Source organism: Cryptomeria japonica, chromosome 1, assembly GCF_030272615.1.
Source record: "Cryptomeria japonica chromosome 1, Sugi_1.0, whole genome shotgun sequence".
Lineage (NCBI taxonomy): Eukaryota > Viridiplantae > Streptophyta > Pinopsida > Cupressales > Cupressaceae > Cryptomeria > Cryptomeria japonica.
Genome location: NC_081405.1, coordinates 15,189,761 through 15,209,501, shown reverse-complemented (window position 1 = coordinate 15,209,501; position 19,741 = coordinate 15,189,761).

The window sequence follows — 19,741 nt, the reverse complement described above, 5'->3', positions numbered from 1 at the left end:
TTTATTCTGTGACTCTGTCACTCTATCCGATCAGTCCATTCTACCCTTTATTTCTTATTGAGAGATTGTTTGTGATCTTTTCAGACATTTTCATCCAATCTCTTGAGGGGGCATATCATTCCCATCTTGGGGCAACTTTGTATCAGTTCATATTATCTTATTTGAAACAACGTGACAAGCTGCATTGTCTCAAAGAGGGGCAAAATGTAGACACCTAAAATTGTCATGTCTAATTAAATAAATATCTTTATTTATTTAGTTATTTTAACCTAATTCTTCTATTAATTAAATAAATCCTTATTTATTTAATTAATTCATTTATCCTCTTCTAGCCTTATTTCTCATTTAAATAAATACATTTATTTATTTAAATTATCCTTTTCCTAAATTAAATAAATATCTTATTTATTTAATTAATCCCACTTCTTCTATTAATTAAATAAATCTTTATTTATTTAATTAATTCATTAACCTTTTCTACCTATGACACATGTCATTCATCTCTTAATTCCTACACTACCTACCTCTCATTATTTTCTTATATTCTATACTTACCCTTTAATCATAGCCGACCATTTATCTTTTACACCTCTTAATCTTATCCCTCCATTTCTTATAGTGTCCTCTATATAAGGAGATGCTTCCTTTATTATCAAAGCCCTCCGCTGACTACCCGACTACTCTAGCATTCAAACTTTCATATGCGATCAAGCCTACTTGCAACCACGTTTTTGTTCTTTGTTGAGCTCTTGTGCACACATAAAATCTGAGAGCAAATATATCAAGCAAGATCAATGGAGATAGGAATAATGGAGATTCAAACCCTATTGGACATGTGATGGTATAATCTTTGTGATTTCATTTGATTTGCATTGTCTTAGGTAATCTTCATATGTTATGGTGGATCTTTGTTGTTGTTAGGCTAGGGTTTTGTGGTAAATTTCATTTAGTCTTTCAATATTGTTAATCCACTTTCACCATAAATAGGTACATTCAGGATTCGTCCAAGCAACTAGATTCCCCATGTAACTTCAATATTAAGACCTAATCCTAGCATGTGCAACAAATTATAATACAAACAAGCGGATAGTTTATAGTCCTTTGGGAGATATCATCTTGGATATTTTCCCTAATGCCATTGAAGGTGCATTTCATATTCAAACACATGATACATATGCAAAGGTGATAGTTGTCCAAGGGCAATAATATTATCAAGCTAAAAGGATCCTATGGATTACATTAATGATAACTTGTGGAGAGGTCTAATAAATCAAATCAACTTGAGTAGATGAAGATCATCCATAGAGCTTATTTGCATATTGATGCTAGAGATTACATTACTCTTCTTAGTAGGGTGGGGGAACTTATAGATGCCAAATAATTTAAGCTGTGAATGCTTGTCTTTATTAAAACTATCCTTCAAAGGCAAGAGTACATAGGATAGGGAAGAATGATAAGTGATAATCTTGATGAGCAGTTGTTGAGAGTAAAGACATAACCCATATGTAATATATGACTTCATATGTTGTATGTTTTCTCACTGCTCAGGACACATACCCAAGACTAAGGAGAAAAATATCTCTTACAAATCCAAACAAATATATATATAATCATTATCCATGACTGCAACTTGAGAGAAGCAAAAAGTGACACTAAATTGTTAATGATTTCTTTGTGAACTTGCTATAATAAATTCCTTGGAAGGAGATTTTAGTAAGAGGTTGTCCCTAGATGCTTCGAAGGACATTCACTATTTGGGGAGTTATTTCATTCAATTTAGAACTTTCACTTACATTCAGGTTGTAAGGTGCACAATTCCTCCGCATAAGCTACCCCGATATCCATATGATAAGTTGGTTGTCTTGTCCAATTGTGTAGACAAATTGCAGATGCATACAAACTGGTAAAGAGTAAGCTCATAAGTCTTGGTTTCAACTGCCTATGAGAGTAGGAGCACATTCGTGTTTAGAAATGAAAGCTACTAAAAGTGTAGAGGTGGATCTGCTTGAATTTTCTTTGAGACAATTGAAGATAAAGCACAATTTTTTTTATTATGTTGGTACATTCAGTAAGGTAATGGGTTCACACTTTAGACATGTACCAAATATTGATGATCATTGGGCCAACTGTGCTATTGACCATGAGTTTAAGATTAGGAAGTATTGCAGAATGGATATTGATTTGGCTCAATAAGTAGAGAAATTATGGATATTTGATAAAGTAAGAAAGAAGGATAGTGAGAAAAAATTACATCCATTGTATAATGAGAAAATAATTTTTTATATTCCTATTCACAATATTGATCCAAATTGCCTAGAGATAGAAGATATGAATGAGAGGGCAAGACATGTGAGATATTAGACTAATGAATGGATAAGTCTCCCTTTTGATATGTTATCCATTCCACAAGTTGAAACCCAGTCACAAGATGGAGCTAACACTTCAAAGACTAAGAGTGGTCCCTCTTCATCAAGAAAGCCACCCCCTCCTCCTCAAAATCCTATTGGACATGCAAGGCCTTATGTGGAGCAATTTCCATCAAAGGTGCATAAGTAGATGAAGGGGAAGAAAGGAACTCAAGAGGCACCTTCTTCTAACACACCTCAATCTAGGAAGAGAAAATAAGCTCCCTCTACTCCTACTGCACCAACTTCATCTTTTATTCACCAAAGGACTAGATCAACTAAGGCAAAAGATAAGGTCAAGGAAGTTCTTGAAGAAGATATCATTGTATATAAAAGATTAAGAATAGGCTCTAAGGGACCCCCTCCTATAAGAGTAATTAAAGATTCGTCAAAAGAGGAAGATGAGGAAGAACTTGGGGTGCAGTTGAAAAGAAAGAAGAAAACAAGGGTTGAAGCTATTGGGAATTCAAAAAATTTGTCAAAATTTGAAGTTCCAGGTTCAAAAAATTTGAATTTTGCACTCAGAATGCACCTTGCACAATAAGCTCAAGTAGCACATTTTGGGAGCCTGCATTTTTGCACTAGTGAAATGTCATGTAAAATCCTCCTGGGAGATTGATATGCACCTTACAGAGATTCCATATGTCCGATTGCAGCTCCCTCAGATCAGATATGATGTATCTGTGAAGCCTCATTTGGAGGTCCTTAAGTTAGGGTTGTTGTTTGCACATGTTTCACTTTTTGAGTAGTTGAATCTTTTTGCCAGATGATTTTAGAGCCTAATGGAGAGTTTTCCATGTTTCTCTGCTATTTTTTGAAGCCCCATACCAAGTGGCATAGCTCCATGAATCCATTTGACAGGTTTTCAAAATTGATTCTGTATACAAAAGGTTCAGTTTCGCAAACTGAACAGTGTCAAGAAGCAGACAGTAGCCCTCTTTGTGAATTTTTATTCCACGCCCAACTGACCCGCACATCAAAGTGATTATACCCCATGATTCTCCATAAAATTATCTACCACATTCCCGGTTTATTCGCCACCATGTCATCATTTGATCAGTTTTTAAAGCTCATTCCAAACGACCTTTTTCAGGGTTTTAGTATCACCATGTTCAGTGTTTTCAGAAGAGGCAAGTTCAGAGGTTAATATTTTGCACATGTGACCTAATCAGGTCAAACCCTCTTGCACACCTATTCAAGGTAACTTGATGTGGTCGCATGCCAGGTGGCATCTCCTGAAGCAAACATTTGATATTTTTTCCAATCAAGTTTTGAATGGTACTCAGGTTGATTTAGCAAATGCAAAATCAAAAAAGCCTGAGGAAGCAACTTTGGAGGTTAATAAATTTTGCCTCGGATGTCACAATGACAATTTGTCTGATACCTTGGATTATTTGTATTGCAATCTACTAGTGTGCTGGCTCCCAAGCCATAATCAGATGTTTTGATAAGTTTTTAAAGCACGTTCTTGAGGCTACTCAGGTGTTTTGACCAGGGTTCGAAGTTGCTAAAATATCAATTTTAATGACCACTTAGTCAATTTCCCGCATCCAGAACACATTGAGTCAGTGTTTCGGATCATTCTCAGTCAGTCAGTTGCCCATAAACGATTTTTTTTTTAGTCAGGCCCACCCAAGGCCCCAACTAATGATAAGGTTCAATTTGAACAGTTGAAAGCCATTAAAAGGAGTACAATTTGAATAGTTGAAAGCCATTGAAAGGAGTATGTATTATTTAAATCAGTATGATTTAAATAATCTTATATTTGGATCAAATTGTGCAAAGAGATTGTTAGATTTAACAAATATTTTAAATCATTTGAATAATGATTTAAATTTTTACAAGGGATAGAGAAATGGACATTACATTTCCAAAGTAAAAACTATGGGGATAAAATAATTATATTGTCCAAGCCAAGTAAATCAAATTAAAAATATTCAGTGGTGAATATGTGATATTCTGAGATCGCGTGAATGGGATGAGTGAATTGCAAATAAAAAATATTTTTTTGCCTCAACATGAATCAAATTCAAAAAACCCATAAAAGGATTTTATGATTTAACTTTAATAAAAGCCCAAACGTATTGGAAGGCGATCCCATAGAAATTTTCTTTTGAAGAAAATAATTCTAAAAATTATATACTTTGCCCCACATGGTGCTTTTACTGCGGCAAAGGGTGACGCGGGATAAGGAAAGAGTGCATAGAGTGCCACCCTTACTACCCCACAAGGTGTGACCAAGCGTGAGGACATCCGCTCGGGTCAAGGTTTGCAAGGCGGGCAGGTGTCATATTCTTATCCCGTGCGATGAGTGGAGCCCCAACATATTCAGCGCGGGATTAGGGTGAAAGAAAAAGAGGGACATACATGCTGGCAGGGAAAGTGAAATGCTTATCCTATGCGAGAAATAAGCAGAGGGAATGCACAATGTCGGATAAGAGAATGCATATCACAGCAAAATGTGTTTGCCAAGCCCGGGTAACGTGGAAAGTTAGGGAAATGAATAGGATGAAATTAGTCTTTCCGCCGAGAAAAATATGTATCACTTTAGGGTTTACTGAGATAAAAGTTTCACGATAGCCATGAGGTGAGGAACTCCCAGTAAGCAGAGTGTACGAGTGATGACATAGGTTTGAGCTTTGATGCATATGCAGGAAAGAAGTGAAGGCATTCTGCCACTTCGTGATATGCATGGATAGAGCACATGAACTATTTGATAGTGTGCCCAATAGATCGTGCTCTCAAGAGATACAATGCTTACGTCAATGCTGAATATGATCCAAATGACATTTACACTGTATATTCAACAATGGAGAACCACAGTGAGTGGATGAGAGGGGGAAATCAGTGAACGTCAAGCAGACCCAAAGTAAATTGTGTGGGAGATTAAAAGCAAATTAGGGAAAATGATGGGGATTTCAAGAAAAATAGATTAGGGTCTACAAAGGCTAACAATGGGAATGGACATCCGTCAAAGCATGAAGGTCATGATGGATATTTGATGTTGCAAGGTAGATACAAACAATAAGGAGAAACACGGTGGTGAGCAATGCAAATCATGTGAAGGAGATTTAAGGTTTGTAGGGGGCCATTGTCTCAAGGCGGCCATGAAATAGCGATGTGAGACGGTATAAGGCAGTGAATCTGTTGTTTTGATATGAGAGATCTTCTGTCTCTCTTTCCTCAGCGGCTCTGGAATTCACACTCTTGCACAAAGACTGCATTTCCCCCATGTTTGTTGTGCTATGACTATGCATGCCACAATACGAAGATGATGCTAGTTGGTGGCATTGTATTTTAGTAATTGCACAATGAAGTTCATCAAAATCTTGCACACAGGAAGGAATATTTTTGTCAAACATTGCAAATAAAGTTAATTCCTGGTTTCAGAGGCTTATTGGAAGTATTTGTAGAGTTCGATGGTTGGTGGGGAGGCCAAAACATTCATAGTGCCTATGTATGTGGAGCAAATGCACAAAATAAATTTGTTGAAAAGTCTTTAGAAGCTTTAATGAAAGTGCATCAATACCTTTTGATGTGGCATTTTACAATCAATGCGATGGGCAGTGTTTGTGTGATTCAATCCATAGGGCGTAATGCTAAGATATGGCATTAGTTTTGGGCATAAATCCAACCATCCAGTTGCAACAGGAAATACATAGTGTGTGTATTGAACTGTGTGTTGCTAACCAAATTTGTGCTTGCAATCGATGGCTATGTGGGCATGGATATAAGGTGTAGAACCAACATTGAGGGATCTTGATTTAATCATAGTAATAGTGTAAGTTACCGAATGAGAATATTGGGATAATTCTCTGTGATCAATTTTTAGTAAGAATTGTTAGGATATGGGAATCATAAGAAGGCATTAGGAGTATTAAGGGGTAAAAGAAAGGAATAAATTGCACTAAAATTCTATTGGTGGGGAGTGTTTACTAATGAGGGTAAAATTGTGTATCTCTGCCAAGGTCACAACAAAGTGGGTATTTTTTCAAGTCAAGGTAAGGGAGTATATCCAGAAAAAGAAAATAATATAAATACTCTCAGCTAAGAGGGGTTTTGGCTATTTTTGATCAGAGAGGTGATGCAAGATAAAATCAAATTTTATTTTTCAGCAAAGAGGCAAATTTTCAAATCAGAAAGGAAAAGTCAGCTCCAAATAGAAAAGGACAACAAACTAAAGTAGAAGGCTCTTGCAAAGGTGTAGAAAGTTAATTTTAACAGGGTATTATAGAAGGATTTTTCTCCAAATTTTAAAGATCTTCAGCAGGCTCATGACATACTAAGGACATAGGATGAGGATAAGTGCATTATTTTTTTAATTTGTAAAATCCAAGCAGATGAGGTGCAGATTTCAAGGAGGGGAATTTTATAATTCCAGAAAATATGTGGACCATTGAGATGCATCTTAGGGTTTCTTTAGGGTTTTGCCTTGCATCTTTTGTTGTATTATCTTCTTATTCTCAGTTAGTAGTTAGAAGTAATTTTAGGAGTCAAGTTTTGCTCCATGAGAGAGCTATGTACATTGCAAGGTTAATGCCAGTTAGAAATATTTTCAGATTGTAAATGCTTTATGTTATAAGTATAAATTTGTAATCAGAAGTCCAAGTAAGGAAGACTATTTTTCTTGCTTTTTTCTTCAATATGTAATAGTGTTACTTATGAAATATACAATCAAGGATTGCATGTTTTGTCCCATCAAGTATGGTGTTCATTCTATTTTTGCTTCTCTTCAAGGAAGAGATTAAAATGCTCGAGTAGGATGATGAGTAAAGTCTTTTGCATATAGGATTATTAAGCATGATTGCAAGAAAATTAAGCTAATGCGCATTTATTTAATGCATTGATGCTTAGATCTCTTTGGTTACAATACAAGCTACTTGGGTGTAAGGCTGCAAACTGAAAGTTGACTCTGCTGCCCAATAAATGAAGGGACTGGTTAATGTATATTTTCAGGATTTCAGAATAATTTCATTTTCGGTGTAACGCCCCACCAAGAAACCCCTAAGGGATTAAAATAAAACAATAGAAAAGAGTGTAAATATATTTTTTTAAAAACTTTAATAAGTTAAATGATGCATTTAAGTTAACACTACGTTTAAATTACACAACAAAAGAATTAACTTAACTCTTAAAGGGTTTCCCAACAAGGTTTACATGATTTAATCTAAATGATGCTTAATGTTATTTAATCCAATTAAAATGATTTAACCATAAAGACATAATTACACTTATCAATGATTCAATTAAAAGATATACATATAAACATTTAACTTTCCATCAATACATTTATTTTGCATCATATGATTGAAATAATAATACATTGGACTAAATCACTAAGTCTCATATAATAATACACATAAAATAATACATCTGACCATAAAAGGTCCAAGATATACAAGAATAATAGAAGATGAGATATAGTATCCAACTGGTAATACAAGACGTTCGAATCCAAGAGCAACTGGAACACCTGTGAAGCCAACTCCTGCAAGAAGGAACAAACACACCCGATGGAAAGTGGAACTACCACCCGACCATGTGGCTCAAAAAGAACCACTCCACCTTGCTAGGAGATAGAAATAAGACCCACTAGAAACCTACAAGGTATGCACACACATGGTCGAAACACAACATTGGGAAAGCCACATAAAGCATAAACTCGCAGAACATGACTCCACAACAAAACTCGGGTGATACCAACAAGGCTACACACTAGTAACCATGAGAGAAGAGTGTCATCACATAGCTTGGTATGGTTATCATGGCAGACCTCCATAGGTCCTGACCCCCATCTTGGGCTATCCTAGTAACCTCTCCCGAACCCCCGGCCCCATCCAAGTCTCATGTGGACCCAACCAATGCTTTCGTGAGGACTAGGTTGTTGGTTTGCCATTCTAGGACTTCCAACTGCATCATGTGTTGGTATTTAGCATAACTGATGTAGATACAGGTGATGCAGTTGAAGTTGGATGACTGCACCAGTAAAGGATAGGAGTCTATTTGTGATGAAGAGATTGCGATTCTATGAATTGATGATATGATCAGTTATTTGTGTTGTCATTGATGGCAATCGATGTCAAATGATGTTCCTTATGTTTTTTTTTATCATCTAAGTCATGTGGTTTACCGGAAGACAAGGCTTACCGACAGAGAGCTAAAGTCTATGAAATAGGACTTTAACTGGTAAAACAGAGTTGTTTTTAGTGGATCCGACAATCGGTGATGATTGGTGATTTGTGGTTTGGATGATGAACTTGTATCATGGAAAGATGTATCTGAATGAAACGAGAAGTTGTGGAGATTACCGAAAGGTGTGTTTCAAATTTTTGATGAAGTTTTGCTAAGGTTTTAGTAGGGTTTAAGACCGGTGAAGAAATCATCAAACTGGTAATGCTTTTTGTTATGACGATGATTGATGATGAGTCTATATGAAGTTGGTAACATGAAACAACCTGCGTGAAAGATTTAATTATTGTTTTGGTGTGAATCAAGGAAGAATTTCTTGGGAATCAACGAAACGCTTAGTAGAGTGTTTTGAGGGTTTGGCTTTGGTACAAATTGAATTTTCGTGATGGGTTATAATCAACCAACGATTGATATTGCATTGTAATTTGTTGTAATGATCTGTATAGCGATCTATGATGATCTCTTATAATTTGAATTGTAAATTCATGATGTGATTAGGGTTTTGTGGCTGACCTAGTTGAGATGGCTATTTAGGTTGACACAGGTGATGTTTATTATGTCGGTGGTCTTAGAGAATGTGTTAAGCTGTCCAAGTGAAGTGTGAGATTTACCTGAGAGTTGCAGAGTGTTGCGTATAACTGGATCTGATCAAGAAAGCAAAGAAGTGCAAGTAATAGATCATTTTCTTACTGTTGTTCCCTAATAGCTGCAACAAGTTAAATCCCTTAACCAGGTAGGTCCTAACAGGCCTTAAACATTTAAGTCCCCTAACAAGGCATCTCTCAAAAGAGTGTTAAATCCTCTCATGAGGTTGATCCTAATAGATCACGAATCTTCTAACCGGGCTGCAAGGCAAATCTCTTAACCGGGTGACTCCTAACCGAGCGTATTGTAAGCTCCTAACAAGGCTAAGCTCCTAATTGGGCATACTTCAAAAGAGAACAAATATTTGTGGGTGCCAACTCCTACCGTGGTTTTTCCCTATTTGGGTTTCCACATCAAAAACTTATGGTGTTCATGTGTGGAATGTTTTTCATATGATGTTCTTGTTTATGTTTCATTTCATACATTATTTCTAAGACACGGGTTATGATGTTTTATCAAAATATTATCAGAGGTTATCGATACTGATAAGGATTTTTTTGACAAAGTATTTGATTTGATTGATAAGGTTAATGAGTTGGTAAATGATCAAGTTTATATGATTGTTTTGGTGGTGAAAGTATTGATAGTTGTGGCAAATGATTTGATTAATGTGTTAAGCAAATCTGATAAAGAGGTTATTAGATCTGATTAATGAAGCTGAGATATTTGTTAAATGGTTTTAGATCTGAGATAAGTTTGTTTTTGGGTTAAAGTTTCAATTGGTCTTAATGCTGATTCACCCTCCTCTCAGTATTAACCAGATCCTCATAGGACTAACAATTGGTATCAAAGCGTTGGTCCTCTGTGTGCAGAAAGCCTAATCGCTTGAAGAAAAGATTCCGAGGAAGTCAAGATGATGAAGAAAGAGGTTCCCAAGTTCAACAAGGATAACTACAAGATCTGGAAAGACAGAATGGAGATCTACATCAAAAGTCTTGGTGCACAATATTGGAAGCAAGTTGAAACAACATATGTTTCTCCTACCACTACTCCCTTGACACCAGATGAACTCAGAGAGAAACAAGATAACATGCAAGCCCTAGAAGCTATTGTAAGTACTTTATATGATTTAAAATATATTGATGTTCAAGGATTGGAAACTGTAGGTGAGGTTTGGGAAAAGTTAGAGACAATCTATGGAGTAGATGAGCATGTTCAAAGAGCCAAAGAGGAAAGCTTGAGAGGAAAGTTCGATGACATGAGAATGCTTGAAGGAGAGAATATTGCACAGTATGGTTAGGGAATCAAAGAAGTTGTTGGTGGCATAAAGAGTGTGGGAGGTAAAATAGAAGATGATGCAATAGTAAGTAAATGCTCATAACTCTTCAACCTCAGTATGCTATAAGAGTATCAGAAATCCAAGAACTTAGATCCATTTCAAAGGATAAGGTAACTATTGATTCATTGATTGGTAAGCTTACAACTTTTTAGTTAAATAGTTTTGACAATAGTGTGACAAAATCTACTGAATCTATCTTTAAAGCTTCTGTTATCGGTTCATTTGCTAGAAAAGAAAAATATATATGTCAAAATCATGAGTGCAGGACAAGTCATGGAAGTAACCAGGGAAATGAAGATAATGAAGATCAAGTGATGGAACTTGAGGCACTGTTAGCAAAGAGATTTCCAAGAGGCACTGGTAAGTATAAAGGAAAGCTACCTTTGAAGTGTTTCTCTTGTAGTAAAATTGGTCATATTGCTGCTAACTGCCCTAACACCGATAAGAAAGAGAAGTTTAGAAGATTCAAAGGAAAGGGAAAGAAACATTGTTATCTTGCAGTAGATGAAGGTGCGACCGATGAGGAGTCAGAAGAAGAAGATGACAATGAAGAAATTGTGTTTGTAGTCATGAAGGAGGAACTGTCAGATGAAAAGGCACTAGTATCTCATATGGAGAATAGTGATGAATGGATTATAGACAGTGGTTGCTCACACCACATGACCAGAGATAAAAGTAAGTTCATAACCCTTAATGAATTTGATGGAGGTGTTGTTAGATTTGGAAATAACTCTCCTTGCATGGTGAAAGGTAAAGGTTCAATATCTCTAAATGGGAAGAATAATGTTGATGATGTATTTTGGGTTGATGGTCTTAAGCATAATATTTTAAGTGTTGGTCAACTCAATGATAAGGTTTATTTGCTTGAGTTTAAGAGTGGAGTCTGCAGAATTCTTGGAGGTAATGGTGAACTGATTGCTATCGGGAAGCAAACTAGAGGTAATTTATTCCATTTAAATAGTAATATTAATAATTGTCTGGTTGCAAGAATGGAAGGCGGTTGGCTGTGGCATAAAAGATGTTGTCATGTTATTTTTGATAATTTGGTTAAGATAAGCAAGTCAAGTGTTGTAAGAGGATTACCCCAACTTGTCAAACTGGATAGTGTGATATGCAAAGATTGTCAAATTGGTAAGATGACCTCTATTTCTTTCAAGAGCAAGAATTGTATTTATGAGAATGTTTTAGATTTGGTACATACTGATCTTTGTGGCCCTATGAGAACAAAGAGTTATTACGGTGATAGGTATTTCATGATCTTCATTGATGACTATTCTAAAATGATGTGGGTGACATTATTAAGAGAGAAATCAGAAGCATTTAATAAATTTAAATTAGTTAAAGCTCTGGTTGAGAAGGAAATTGGTGTAAATAATTATTCATCTTGGATATTATTACACCTTACTTAAGTTTACTTAGGAAATGCATTACATAGTAGTTTGGGTATGAGACACTTGGGTGTTTATGCCACATTGGGATAGTGTGTGTAGGAGAATTTCCACCTTTTATGGTGTTGATCTTGTTGTTACACTCCACATTTAGTGGGTGATCCACCTCATGTGGAATATTATATTGTTTCTCCTACCTACCCACACCTATTTCCTACCTACCCTTGTTTCTTATTGAGCCACATGTCATGTTTGTGTTCTCACATATCCATATAGCCTTGCCTATATAAGAAGGCTCATATTCATTGTATGTATCGATTGATGATCCAGTTGATCAATATTTTCATCTTGATAGAATACAGTTTATTTCTATCATATATTTTGTCTCTCTTATTTGTGCTTTCCATTGCCTCTTGATCTTGGCAAAATCTCACATGGTATCAGAGCTGGTCCATATCTCACAGAAACCGGTAAGAAGTTGAAGTGTTTAAGATCAGACCGAGGAGGTGAATTCACATCTGATGAATTTGTTTATTATTGTGATGAACAGGGTATAAAGAGATAGATGTCTGCTCCGAGGACACCACAACAGTATGGCATAGGAGAAAGGATGAACAAAACAATAGTTGAAGCAACAAGAACCATGTTATTGCAGGGTAATGTATCCAAAATGCTTTGGAGAGAAGCGGTCAGTATTGTTGTATACACTCTAAACCGGGTACTGGTAAAGAGAGGTAACGATAAGATACTCTATGAGTTATGGTATGGAAAAACACCCTGTGTAAGTTATTTAAAATTTTTGGAAGTCAATGTTTTATTAAGAGAGATATCTAGACTGAGAAATTTGATGCAAAATCTAATGAGGGAATTTTTCTTGGTTACTCTTCTAAGAGTAAGGCATATAAATGTTACAATAAGAGAACTAAGAAAATTATTGAAAGTGATAATGTAAAAGTTAATGATCTATCTGATAAGTCTAAAGGTACAAGCATATCAAAATTTGAAAAGGATGATAATCAGGAAAAGATTGTGATATTTGATCCAGAAGCAAAGAATAATGAAGAACCGACAAATCCAGAATTGGATGCTCAACCATTAAGCGATGATAGTGAAGAAGAAGATGAAGAACCTGATGAAGAAGATGCAGAACCGACACATGCAATACCTACATATGTTAGACTAAACCATTCACAAGAGCAGATAATTGGTGATAAGAATGCAGGTGTGCAAACCAAGAGAAAGATCCGAGAGAACTCATGTTTGATATCTACAATTGAACCCAAGACAGTTAAGGAAGTACTAAAGGATGATGATTGGGTGAATGCAATGAATGGAGAATTAGATCAAATTGAGAAGAATCAGACATGGTCACTTGTTCTTAGACTGGAGGATAAGAATGTAATTGGAACAAAATGGGTCTTTAGGAATAAATTGGCTGAAGAAGGAAAGATTGTAAGAAACAAGGCAAGGTTAGTCTGCAAAGGGTATTCTAAAGAGGAAGGTGAGGATTATAGTGAAACATTTGCACATGTTGCTAGATTAGAAGGAGTAAGGATGCTGCTAGCATTTGCTGCATATAAGGGATTAAAAGTTTACCAAATGGATGTCAAGTCATCTTTTCTAAATGGGATTCTAGAAGAAGAAGTATACATTGAACAACTGGATGGATTTTCCTTGATCAATGATAAGGACATAGTGTGTAAATTGCACAAAGAACTATATGGTCTAAAGCAAGCGCTGAGGGCATGGTATGCGAGATTATGTGCACATTTGATCAAAATTGGATTCCAACGTACCAGTGAGGACAACAACATTTATTTGAAGACTGATGGATACAAGATGCTGATAGCAAAAGTGTTTGTTGATGACATAATTTTTGGTGGAAATGATGATGTGTATGGACTTTGTTGATATAATGAAAAAGGAATTTGTAATGTCTCTAATTAGTGAAATTAAGTTCTTTATTGGCTTATATGTTCAACAACTGGATGGTGGTATTTTTATTTGTTAGGTCAAGTATATCAAAGAGGTGTTGAAGACTTTCGGCATGGAAGACTGCAAACCAGTAGGAACATCGATGGTAACAGGTTGCAAGTTGTCAAAGGAAGATGATTCCACTACTGTTAGTGAAAAAGAGTACAAATCTATGATTGGAAAGCTACACTATGTTGTCCATAGCAGGCTGGACATTGCTCATGCTATTGGATTAGTAGCTAGATTTTAAAAAGAGCCTAAAGAGAGTCACATGGTGGTTGTGAAGAGAAATTTTTGGTATGTCAAAGGCATAGTAGACTATGGTTTATGGTATCCCTATAAAGGAGATTTTACTTTGGATGTCTTTACTTATGCTAACTGGGTAGGTAACATGGATGATCGGAAAAGCATAACTGGTGGAGCTTTTCTGCTTTGAGGAAGATTAGTGGCATGGACGAGCAAGAAACAAACTTGTGTTTCTCAATCTATAGCTGAAGCAGAGTATGTAGCTGCACGCAGGCAATACGGATGAGACATGTGCTAGAAGGAAGATATGTCTAAACCAGTGACTATCTATTGTGATAATACAAATGCAGTAAACATTTCTAAGAATCCTATACTTCATTCTAGAACCAAGCACATTGAATTGAAGTATCATTTCCTAAAGGAAAGAGTTCAATAAAAAGAGGTGAAGATGAAATATGTGAAGAGTAAAGATCAGTTAGCTGATATCTTTACTGAGCCCTTACCGAAGACTACCTTTGAGTTTCTTAGAGGTAAACTAGGGGTTAGACCCCTACCCCAGAAGAACTAGAATTATGGAAATCCATCAGTCCTGTGGATTTCATGATTACCTTTCATTAAGGATTGATGAAGGTGAAGACTACTCCTTTGGGGAGAAAGTCTGATGTAAAGTTCTGATTTAATGCTTTGATGTAATTTTTCTTAGATGATGGAAGAGGCAGCAACAAAATTGAAAACAAGTAATGCATTTACACCTTTGACATTCATGTCAAAGGAAGAGAAGAAAAGAAATCAGACATGGGAGAAGAAAAAGATATGAGAGAAGTTGAAGATCAGATTGAGAGAAGCATTGGTTAAAGGGGAGAAGACAAAGGAGGAGAACTGATAGATGTTGTAACACCGTTAAACAAGTGGCAAGCAAGTTGCAGATGATGATGTTACTCTAATTGTATTTTTGATTAGTGTTGCCATCAATGCCAAAGGGGGAGATTGTTGGCATTTGGCATAACTGATGCAGATGAGGTGATGTAGTTGAAGACTAATGATTGCATCAGTAAAGGATAGGAGTCTATTTGTGATGAAGAGATTGATATTCTATGATTAGATGACATGATCAGTTATTTGTGTTGTCATTGATGGAAATTGAAGTCAAATGATGTTCTTGATGTTCCTGATGTTTTGTTTCATCATCTAAGTGATTTGGTTTACCGGAAGACAAGGTTTACCGACAGAGAACTCAAGTCTGTGAAATACGATTTTAACTGATAAAGAAAAGTTGTTTTGATTGAATCAAACAATTGGCAATGTTTGGTGATTTGTGGTTTGGATGGTGAACTTGTGTCATGGAAAGGTGTATTTGACCGGAACCAGAACTTGTGAAGATTATCGGAAGGCGTCTTTCAAATTTCTAATGAAGTTTTGCTAAGGTTTTAGTAGGGTTTAAGACCGGTGAAGAAATCATCAAATCGGTAATGATTTTTGTTATGACGATGATCGACGACAAGTCTACATGAAGGTGGTAACATGACACAACCCACATGAATGATTTAATTACTATTTTGGCACGATTCAAGTAAGAATTTCTTGGGAATCAGGGAAACACATAGTAGAGTGTTTTAAGGTTTTGACTTTGGTATAGATCAAATTTTCGTGATGGGTTACGATCAACCAATGATTGATATTGCATTGTAATTTGTTGTAATGATCTGTATATCGATCTGTGATGATCTCTTATGATTTGTATTGTAAATTCATGCTGTAATTTTTTAATTGCCAACCTAGTTGAGATGGCTATTTAGGAAGACACAGTTGATGTTTATGATGTCGGTGGTCTTAGAGAATGTGTCCATCCAAGTGAAGTGTGAGATCTTCTTGAGAGTTGAAGATTGTTGTGCATAACTGGATCTGATCAAGCAAGCAGAGAAGTGGAAGTAACAGATCATTCTTTAACTTTTGTTCCCTAATAGCTACAACAGGTTAAATCCCTTAACCGAGTAGGTCCTAACATGACTTAAACATTTAAGTCCCCTAACAGGGTAGCTCTAGAAAGAGTGTTAAATCCTCTCATGAGGTTGATCCTAACAGATCATCAAGCTCCTAATCAGGCTGTTAGGCAAATCCCTTAATCGGGTGACTCCTAACAGGGTCTGCTCCTAACAGGACATATTGTAAGCTCCTAACAGGGCATACTTCAAGAGAGTACAAATATTTGTGGGTGCCAACTCCCACCGTGGTTTCTTCCTATATGGGTTTCCACGTCAAAAACTTATGGTGTTCATGTGTAGAATATTTTTCATGTGATGTTCTTGTTTATGTTTCATTTCATGCATTATTTCTGAGACACCGGTTATGATGTTTTATAAGAAGTTTATCAGAGGTTATCGGTACTAATAAGAATTGGTAGAGAAAGTATTTGATCTAATTGATGAGGTTAATGATCAAGTTTATATGACTGCTTAAGTGGTGAAAGTATTGATTGATGTGGTAAATGATTTGATTAATGTGTTAAGGAAATCTGATAAAGAGGTTGTTAGATCTGATTAAAGAAGTTGAGCTATTTGTTAAATGGTTTCAGATCCGAGATAAGATTTTTTTTGAGTTTAAAGTTTCAATTGGTCTTAATACTGATTCACTCCCCCTCTCAGTATTAACTGGATCCTCATAGGATTAACAATGAAGTGTAGATGAATCTAGGGTAAACTTGCAATGTCCAAGAGTGCAATACCAAAGTATGTATGTTTTTAGAGTAAGGTGTGGCTTCCAAAGAGATGATGGATCTCTTGATGAGGTAAGTTGACATTTACTCAAGAAGACCAAATGAGACCCTAAGATGATAGATCTTGATACTAGAATCACCTACTATTATGTTGTAGTATGTTTGCAAAGTTTGATGACGACAAGGAAACTGTGTGTGACCAAGATAGGCTGACTGAAGAATCAAGCCCTATAGGAAGCAACCTTAGAAGCTCTTTGAATCTGAAAACTTAAAGTCCTTTTTCTCTTGACAAATCTTTTGCAATTTCTTAGTTCTAAACACAGACACAATTTTTGTAAACCGAGATGTGATTTTGAAAATGTTTCACAATTATGTCCAATTGTGAAGTTGTTGAATGTGACTGGAAATCTCAATGTTTTGATTTTTAGTGACAAGAAAACACAACAAACAATGAAGACACAATGTCTGAAGGTGTTTGTCCGATTTGAAATAAAAACATGCAAGCACAAATCCGAAGGCTGTCTAAGACAATAGTTGTTGGATCTCACTTGGTTTCTCAACTACACTTATTCAAAGTGGATAGTTAGATGCTTGACCCCACTGGCTCCACTCCACGACACTCACTTCTCCAGGGCAGCCAAGCACCAGTACCCATGAAAATTCCCTTTGGTAAACTTTGTATCTCTACTAAGAACTGTAAGAATGTGAGACGACATCATAGGTCCGACCTCCTGTACCAACAACTAGAAGGTTTTTGGCTTCTAACACAAAAATGTGTCTAGTAAGGGCATCTATTCGGGTAGCTATAATCAGTAGCGTATTACGCTCCATTAAATGGAAGGCCTCCCAACCTATAGAGGTTTTTCTCTATAGGGTTTATGGGGAGTCATATCATCGTTATAGTAGCATGTAACACCCGTTGCTTGCAACTTTTGTCACAAACACTTTTATTTATAGAGTCTTGGAAGAGCTTGACTTTAGCCCGTTACGACTTGGGTCTTTCCCTCTCACTTGGCCTTATGGGCTACTCGGGAGGCAAACCCTCTAAAAGGTAAAACAAAAAGAGCCTATTGCTCAAGACACAAAAGACACTTGTTAATTTTAGAGCACCAATTGAAGTGTTTTGCTAGACTAAAGAAGACAAAATAAACAATTTCAAAATCAAATCTTTGCCAAATGTTTTGCACCAAACTTGTTAGTAGTTGTGAAATAATACCCTCCTGTAATCACACAAGTTAGGTAAATTTTTAGAAATCGCAAATAGCTTTGTGAAATAGGGGCCTTTGACAATACGTTTTTTGACAAATCCAAAGATCTGATTTTTCATGAGTTCTTTTACATCAAAATTAAATTCATAAAGAATAGACCACCTGTAGAATTTCAAGACATTTCCAGAAATGTAAGAAAATCCCCAAAAATTACTAATTTGCTCCCAAAATTATTTTTTTTATGAAAAATCATAAAAAATTAATAGAAAACTCACACTTGATCCAAAAAATCTAAATTTTGTACTGGAAAATTCTGATACCATTCCTAACCTACAAAACAAAATTTCTGCAAAAATTCCAAGCAGTTTGTGAGATATGATGAAAACATTGCAAAAATCTAACATGTAAAGATCTATTTTTCACGAATTATTTTGCATCAAAATTAAATTCATAAGGAATATATCCCCTGTAGAATTGTGAGAAATTTCTAGAAATGTAAGAAAATCCAAAACATTTGCTAATTTTCTCCAAAAATTAATTTTTTATGAAAAAATCATAAAAAATTCAAATATTATCCACAAAATCAGAATTTTGTACTGAGCACTCTTGATACTGTTCCCAACTTGAAAACAAAATTTGATGCAAAAATTCCAAGGTATTTGTGAGATCTAATCAAATAATTGCAAAACCCCAATTTTTAAAGATTTGATTTTTCATGAATTATTTTGCACCCAATCTAAAATAAAAAAAAATATACCCCCCTGTAAAATTTTGAGAAATTTCCAGAAATGTAAGAAAATCTGAAAAATTTGCTAATTTGCTTCCAAAATTAATTTTTTATGGAAAATCATAAAAAATTCAAATATATTCCAAAAAATCTAAATTTTGGACTGAACACTCCTCATACTGTCTCCAACCTGTAAAAAAAATTTGATCCAAAATTCCAATCAGTTTGTGAGATCTGATCAAATCTCTCCAAAATCTTAATCTTGTGTCCAAAACCCTAGCTTCACAAGGTTATTCTCCAAATTGTTTTACAAAACAACAATATAGGGTTAGAAAAACCTGCAAAAAAAACATAGGTCTAACAAAAATCCATGTCCCACTGGGCGTGCCAAAATGTATATGGTGAAAAGTGATGATGATAAACTATTGTAAAACCATAAAGATCCAACCACAAACAATCTAGGTCCTACAATGTAACATTCACCAATACCAATAGAGATACCTAAGATCATGCAAATCACCAAAATAAAACAATATTACCATTCACATGTCAAGTAGAGTTTCAATCTCCATTGTCTCCTATCTCCATTGATCTTGTTTGATATATTTGCTCTCAGATTTTATGTGTGCACAAGAGCTTAACAAAGAACAAATTGTGGTTGATAGTTTGATCGCAAGAAGGCTTGATTGACACAATTGTTAGGGTTGATAATGAAGGAGAGTATCCTCTTATATAGAAGACACTTTAGGAAATGGAGGGATAAGATTAAAAGGTGTAAAGATAAATGATCGGTTAGGATTAAAGGGTAGGTAGAGGAAATAATTAAATGATAAAGGGGGTAGGTAAGAGAAGAATTAAGAGATGAATGACATGTGTCATGGTAGAAAAGACTAATGAATTAATTAAATAAATAAAAATTTATTTAATTAATAGAGGAAGTGAGATCGATTAAATAAATAAAATATTT